The sequence below is a fragment of the Trichechus manatus genome, unplaced genomic scaffold (genome assembly GCF_000243295.1).
Source record: "Trichechus manatus latirostris isolate Lorelei unplaced genomic scaffold, TriManLat1.0 scaffold00060, whole genome shotgun sequence".
Classification (NCBI taxonomy): Eukaryota; Metazoa; Chordata; class Mammalia; order Sirenia; family Trichechidae; genus Trichechus; species Trichechus manatus.
The window spans coordinates 10,495,008-10,503,346 of NW_004443996.1; positions in this window are offsets into that span (position 1 = coordinate 10,495,008).

Consider the following 8,339-nt stretch of genomic DNA (forward strand, 5'->3'; position numbering starts at 1 on the left):
TGCATGAATCTCTCCTCACTCTCTGTTCTCTGTCAGTTTTCTCACTCCATTTGGTGCTTGGCTGAGTTCTTTATCTCTTCATTTGATGTTTTATGGTTTCAGGATTGTTGTATTCTCTGTTCGGCTTAGTTTTTCGGATCTTTGCTGTGGAGGGATGGCGTGGTGCTTCTGCGTAGAGCGCCATTTTGCCGGAACTCCCCCCAACCTTTAATTTTTAATATGTTTAGGTCTTTGTTTCTAAGGTGTGTCTCTTGTAGACAGCATTTCAAAGTATCCTGTTTTTTGTTTTTGTTTTTCCATTCTGTCACTCTCCATCTCTTTATGAGTGCATTGAAGGCATTTATATTCAGTGTAACTATTGATAGATGTGAGTTTATTGCTGTCATTTTGTAGTGCTGTTTTTGTGGTGCTGACGTTTTCTTTGTTCCTCTTACTCTGCTGTGCTGAATTCCTTTTGTTTGTGGACTTTTTTTCCATTTCTTTTGTTTTTGTAAGTTTTGTTTTTACTGACACTTTATGTTTTTCCTCTTTTTTTTTTTGAATATCTTTGTTTACTTTCTTTGTGGTTACCGTGAAATTTACCCTTATCTTTCTAAGTTTGAAGCAGTCTATTATTTCTTAGTATCACCTTGCCTTCCTCTCCATTAAAAGGTTCTATACCTACACAGTTTATTCCCTCTTTTATTGTTCTGATGTTGTTGTCATTTACAGATTAGCTGATCTGATTCCCTGTGTATTTCTTTTGGTTTTGGATAGTCCTTGAGAGTTGATTTCCTAGATTGGTATCTGGCTGGTACGATCCTGTGTCCTAGATTCACCCTGTGAGCTGAAATTGTTTTTTTCAAATTGAAGGACTCCCGTTAATAATTCTTGTAACTTTGGTTTGGTTTTTGTATATTCCCTTATTTTCTGTTTATCTGGAAATGTCATATTTTCACCATCATATTTGAATGAGAGTTTTGCAGGATATATTATTCTTGGCTGACAATTTTTTTCTTTCAAGGTTTTATATACATTATCCCATTGCCTTCTTGCCTGCATGGTTTCTGCTGAATAATCTGAGCTTAGTCTTATTGTTTCTTCTCTGTATGTGACTTCTTGTTTTTCACGAGCTGCTCTCAGGATTCTTTGTCTTTGGTTTTGGCAAGTGTGATTATGATATGCCTCGGTGATTTTCTTTTGGGGTCTATCCTCTATGGTGTTTGTTGAGCTTCTTTGATGGCTGCTTTTTATCTTTGATCATATCAGGCAAGTTTTCTGTCAGCAGTTCTTCAAAGATCCTCTCTGTGTTTTCTGTTTTCTCCTCCTGTTCTAGAACTCCAATCACTCGAAATTTTTTGCTTTTGATTGTATCCTACATAATTCTCAGGGTTTCTTCATTTTTATTCGTTCTTTTTTCTGAGTTTTCTGGAAACAGAGTTGTTTCCAAGTGTTCGTCTTCAATTTTGCTGATCCTGTCTTCCATCATTTCAAATCTGCTCCTTAACCCTTCTAAGACATTGTCCATTTCTGAAACCTTGTTATTTATCCTTTGGATTTCTAATTTTTGTTTTTGTATGACTTCTAGTTGTGAATTTATTTTTGTATTTTGTTTTGCATTATTTTCCTGAATTCTTCCTTTTTTGTCTGTATTTTCCACGGATTTTTCTGTCTTTTCCATGAAGTTTTCTATTTTTTCCTCATTTTTGTCTGCTTTTTGTTTCTACTCTTGGATAATTCTGAGTATTAGAGATTTGAATTCCCTGTCAGGTAGTTCTAGTGCCTTTTCTTCTACTGAAAATTCAGCTGGTGTTTTATTTTGGACACCTAGTGGAACCAACCTGTCCTGTTTTTGTAAATGCTTTGATATTGTCTGCTGTCTTTGGGGCATTCAGTAGTTATTGTTCTCGTTTATTGATTGTAGATTTGTTTCTTTCTTCCTTTTTTGTTTTATTTGGTTATGTCTGAGCAGGCAGGCTGTGTGTTTTTTGTTGTTTGCTCATCTGTGAACATGATAACTTTCGTCTCCTTCTCCACTTGGCAAGGTTAGTCACTCAGATACGGTACAGAAGGGCAGGTTTGGCTGAAGAGGATTTGCTGGGGTGGGTTGTTTGTGGCACCTACTACGGCCACCAGCGCGGGCAGTTAATCAGTGCAGGGCAGGTTCAAGTAGGTCATGCCTGTGGTGCTTGGTAGTGTGATGTTAAACGCACGGTGCAGGTAGGCAGGATGGGGGCCGGATTTTGAGGTGTGGAGCTAAGATGGGTATGGAAGAGAGGAGAGAGGAACAGGAGCCAAAAACATACAAACAAACAAATAAGAGTGCTGGGGAGCTTGCCATTGGATTGAAGAGATGAGATACTATGAAATGGAGAAAAACATAAAGGGGAAGAAGAAGAAAAAGAAAAGAATGAACAAATAAAAATTAGAAAGAGAAAAGAAAAGCTCCCAGGGATCCCACCGGTGCAGCTATGAGGTCTGGGGAAGTTGTTCCCAGGTTTTTAAGTACAGCCTGGCTTGAAGACATAGAGGTGTCACTCAGTGCCAGGTATTCAGGGGACAGGAAGATAAGGAGGGTATAGAGAGATGAGAAACTGAGTAATGAAGAAAGTCAAAAAGGGAAAAAGAGTGAAATGAAAACAAAAGGTATTAAAAAAAGAACAAGACAAACCCTCAAAAAACAGAAAAAAATAACAGGAGAAAAGAAATGCCCTCAGGGATCCCTCTGCACATGTGCGCAAACTGAGGTGGTAGGTCCCAAGCCACGCAGTACTGCCCTGCTAGAACAGGCTCCCAATACGAGAAAAGAAAAAGAAAACAAACAATTCAAAACAAACAAACAAACAAAAAGCTCCGGGATCCCACCAGCGTGGCAGCACAGGCCAGGAAGCAGTTTCACAGTCTAGGGGAGTTTCACAGCCTTTCAGGAAGAAGCAAAGATGGCACAGGGAGCCAGGTATTTTACAGTAAGGAGGGGGAGGTGGTGAGAGGTAAGGAAAAATCGAAAATAAGCAGAAAAAAGCAACACTAGAAGCCAACAAATGGCACTCAGTGAGTCATCCGGTGCTGGTGGGTGGAATCCAAGCAGCCAGTGCTTCCCAGCCAAGAGAATGTGGCTGCAGGAAGCAGAGGAGGCCAATTGGGGGTGAACAAGGGTGGGGGGTGGGAAAGTGTATATTGCTGTTTACTAGTTGTTCTATCTCCTGCTGGAAGCTCCGTGAAGCTGCTTTCTCGTTAGCTGGTCTCCGATAGGAGTCCAAGATGGCAGATCTATGCTGCGTTAGCTGATAGGGGACCTCTGCATGAATCTCTCCGAGCTCTCCATTCTCCATCTGTTTCTCACTCCATTTGGTGCTTGGCTGAGTTCTTTATCTCTTCATTTGATGCTTAGTGTTTCAGGATTGCTGTTTTCTCTGTCTGGCTTAGTTTTTTTGATCTTTGCTGTGGAGGGATGGTGTGGTGCTTCTGCCTAGAGCGCCACATTGCCCGGTAGTCCTTGAAGTCTTATAATAGTGGTCTCACAATATTTGTCCTTTTGTTACTGACTTATTTCACTCAGCATAATGGCCTCCAGATTCATTCATGTGATATGTTTTTCAAATTTGTCATTATTCTTTATTATTGCATAATATTCCATCGTGTATTTGCACCATAATTGATCTGTTTTGGGGTATTTGGGTTGTTTCCATCTTTTTCATATTCGAATAGTGCTACAATGAACATGGGTGTGCATATGTCTGTTCCTATGGCGGCTCTTATTTCTCTCGGATATATTCCTAGAAGTACGATAGTTGGATAGTGTGGTATTTCTATTTCTAGCTTTTTAAGGAAGGGCCATATCATTTTCCAAAGTATTTGTATCATTTTACATTCCCACCAGCAGTGCGTAAGAGTTCTAATCTCCCCACGACCTCTCCAACGTTTTTTATTTTGTGTTTCTTGGATTAGTACCAACATTGTCGGGGTGAGATGATATCTCCGTGTAGTTTTGCTTTGCATTTATCCAATGACTAATGCCCGTGAGCATTTCCTCATGTATCTGTTAGCTGCTTGAATGTCTTCTTTGTTCAAGTGCCTGTTAAGATCTATTGCCCATTTTTTAATTGGGTTATTCATCTTTTTGTTGTTGAGGTTTTGCAGTATCTTGTAGATTTTAGAGATTAGACCCTGATTGGATATGTTGTAGTCAAAATTTTTTTCCCAGTCTATATGTTGTTTTTTAACTCTTTTGGTGAGCATAAGTGTTTGATTTTTAGGAGCTCCCTGTTACCTAGTTTCTCTTCTGGTGTTTGTACATTGTTAGTTATGGTTTGTATTCTGTTTATGCCATGTATTATGGCTCCTAGAATTGTCCTTATTTTTTCTTCCATGATCTTCATCGTTTTAGATTTTATATTTAGGTCTTTGATCTATTTTGAGTTAGTTTTTGTGCATAGTGTGTGGTATCGGTCTTGTTTCAGTTTTTTGCAGATGAATGTCCTGTTATGCCAGCACTGTTTGTTAAAGAGACTGTCTTCTCCCCATTTAACGGACTTCGGACCTTTGTCAAATATCAGCTGGTCATAGGTGGATGAATTTACATCTGGATTCTCCATTCTGTTCCATTGGTCTATGTATCTGTTGTTGTACCAGTACCACGGTGTTTTTGACTACAATGGCAGTACATTAGGTTCTAAAATCAGGTAGTGTGAGGCCTCCCACTTTGTTATTCTCCTTCAGTAATGTTTTACTTATTTGGGGACTCTTTCTTTTCCATATAAAGTTGGTGATTTGTTTCTCCATCTCATTAAAAAATGTCATTGGAATTTGGATCGAGATTGCATTGTATTTGTAGATCGCTTTGGGTAGAATTGACATTTTCACAATGTTGAGTCTTCCTATCCATGAGCAAGCAATGTTTTTCCACTTACGTAGGTCTCTTTTAGTTTCTTGCAGTAGTGTCTTGTAGTTTTCTTTGTATAGGTCTTTCACGTCTCTGGTTAGATTTATTCATAAGTATTTTATCTTCTTCGGGGCTATTATAAATGGTATTGATTAGGTTATTTCCTCTTCAAAGTTCTCCTTCTTGATGTAGAGGAATCCAACCGATTTTTGTATGTTTATCTTGTAACCTGAAACTTTGCTGAAATCTATTATTTCCAGTAGTTTTGTTGTAGATTCTTTGGGGTTTTCTGTGTATAAGATCATATTATCTGCAAATAGGGATATTTTTACTTCTTCCTTACAAATTTGGATACATTTTATTTCTTTTTCTTGCCTAATTGCTCTTGCTAGGACCTCCAGCACAATGTTTAATAAGTGTGGTGATAAAGGGCATCCTTGTCTGGTTCCTATTCCCAACGGGTATGCTTTCAGACTCTTTCCATTTAGGATGATGTTGGCTGTTGGAATTGTATAAATGTCCTTAATTATATTGAGGAATTTCCCTTTTATTCCTATTTGGCTGAGAGTTTTTATCCTGAATTGGTGTTGGACTTTGTCAAGTGCCTTTCAGCATCAACTGATAAGATCATGTGGTTCTTGCCTTTTGTTTTATTTATGTGATAGATTACACTGATAGTTTTTCTAATGCTGAACAATCCCTGCATACCTGGTATGAATCCCACGGTCATGGTGAATTATTTTTTTGATACCTTGTTGAATTCTATTGGCTAGAATTTTGTTGAGGATTTTTGCATCAGTATAGGGATATTGGTCTGTAGTTTTCTTTTTTTGTGATGTCTTTACCTGGTTTTGTTATCAGGGTTATGCTGGATTTATAGAATGAGTTTGGGAATATTTCATCCTTTTCTATGTTCTGAAATTCCTTTAGTAGGAGTGGTGTTAACTCTTCTCTGAAACTTTGGTAGAATTCTCCAGTGAAGCCATCAGGGCAAGGGATTTTGTTGTTGGGAGTTTTTTAATTACCTCTTCAATCTCTTCTTTTTTTATAGGTTTATTTAGTTTTTCTAGCTCTATTTGTGTTTGTTTGAGTAGGTAATGTTTTTCTAGAAATTTATCCACTTCAAGGTTTTCAAATTTGTTAGAGTACAATTTTTCATAGTATTCTCTTATGATTCTTTTAATTTCAGTTGGGTCTGTTGTGATATCACTCATCTCATTTCTTATTCAGGTTATTTTCTTCCTGTCCTGTTTCTTGTCAGTTTGGCCAGTGGTTTATTGATTTTGTTGATCTTTTCAAAGAACCAGCTTTTGGTCTTGTTAACGTTTCCAATTGTTTTCCTATTCTCTCTTTCATTTAATTCCACTCTAATTCTTATTATTTCGTTTCTTCTGGCGCCTGAGGGATTCTTTTGCTGCTCTCTTTCTACTTGTTCGAGTTTTAGGGTTAATGTTTTGATTTTGGCCCTTTCTTCTTTTTAGATGTGTGCATTTATTGCTATAAATTGACCTCTGAGCACTGCTTTTGCTCTGTCTCAAAGGTTCTGGTCAGATGTGTTTTCATTCTCATTTGATTCTTTGAATTTTTTTATTCTGTTCTTAATTTCTCCTAATAACCCAGTAGTTTTTGAGCAAGGTGTTGTTCAGTTTCCAAGTATTTGATTTTTCCCTTACTTTTTCTGTGATTGATTTCTACTCTTATGGCTTTAAGGTCAGAAAAGATGCTTTTATTTGTCTTTTTTTGTTGATGTGTTGCAGTATCTTGTAGATTTTAGATATTAGACCCTGACCAGATATGTCATAACCAAAAATTTTCTGAGTCTGTAGGTTTTCTTTTTACTCTTCTGTTGAAGTCTTTTGATGAGCTGAAGTGTTTGATTTTTTGACCTCCCAGTTTTCTAATTTCTCTTCTGATATTTGTACATTGTTAGCTATGATTTATATACTATTTATGCCATGTATCAGGAAACCTAGCCTTGTACCTATTTTTTTCTTCTGTGAGCTTTATCATTTTAGATTGTATATTTAGGTCTTTGATCCCTTTTTAGTTAGTTTTTGTGTATGGTGTGAAGTATATGTCCTATTTCCTTTTTTTACAGATAGATATACAGTTACGCCAGCACCATTTGTTCAAGAGACCGTCTTTTCCCCATTTAAGGGACTTCAGGCCTTTGTCAAACATCAGCTGCTCATAGGTGGATGAATTTACATCTGGATTCTCAGTTCTGTTCCAGTGATCTATGTATCCGTTGTTGTAACAGTATCAGGCTGTTTTGACTACTGTGGCGGTATAATAGGTTCTAAAATCCAGTAGTGTGAGGCCTCCCACTTTGTTCTTCTTCCTCAGTAATACTTTACTTATCTAGGGCCTCTTACCTTTCCATATAAAGTTGGTGATTTGTTTCTCTATCTTGTTAAAAAAAATGCCTGTGGAATTTGTATTGGGATTGCATTGTATCTGTAGATCGCTTTGGGTAGAATTGACATTTCACAATGCTGAGTCTTCCAATCCATGAGCATGGTACGTTTTTCCACTTATGTAGATCTCTTTTGTTTTCTTGCAATAGAGTGTTGCAGTTTTCTTCGTAAAGGTCCCTGGTTATATTTATTCCTAAATACTTTATCTTCTTGGGAGCTATTTTAAATGGTATTGATTTGGTGATTTCCTTTTCCAAGTTCTCTTTGTTGATGTATAAGAATACTACTGATTTTTGTGTGTTAATCTTGTATCCTGCTACTTTGCTGAAATCTTCTATTAGTTCCAGTAGCTTTCTTGTGGACTTTTGGCGTTTACTGTGTATAAGATCATATCATCTGGGAACAGCGATACTTTTACTTCTTCCTTACCGATTGGATACTGTTTATTTTTTTGTCTTGCCTTATTGCTCTAGCTAGGACCTCCAGCACGATGTTGAATAAGAGTGGTGATAAAGGGTATCCTTGTCTAGTTCCCATTCTCAAGGGGAATGCTTTCAGTCTCTCTCCATTTAGAATGATGTTCTCTGTTGGCATTGTATAAATGCCCTTTATTATGTCGAGGAATTTCCCTTCTATTCTTATTTTGCTGAGAATTTTTATCAGGAATGAGTTTTGGACTTTGTCAAATGCTTTTTTTGCATCAATTGATAAGATCATGTGATTCTTTTGTTTTATTTAGGCGGTGGATTATGTTGATTGATTTTCTAATGGTGAACGATCTCTCACATACCTGGTATGAATCCCACTTGGTCATGATTTAGTATTTTTTGATATGCTGTTGAATTATATTGGCTATATTTTGTGGAGGATTTTTGCGTCTATGTTCATGAGGGATATTGGTCTGTAATTTTCTTTTTTTGTGGTATCTTTCCCTGACTTCGGTATTAGAATTATGCTGGCTTCATGGAATGTGTTCGGTAGTATTCTTTCCTTCTCTATGCTCTGAAATAGCTTTAACAGTACTGATGTTAACTCTTCTCTGAAAATTTGGGAGAATTCTC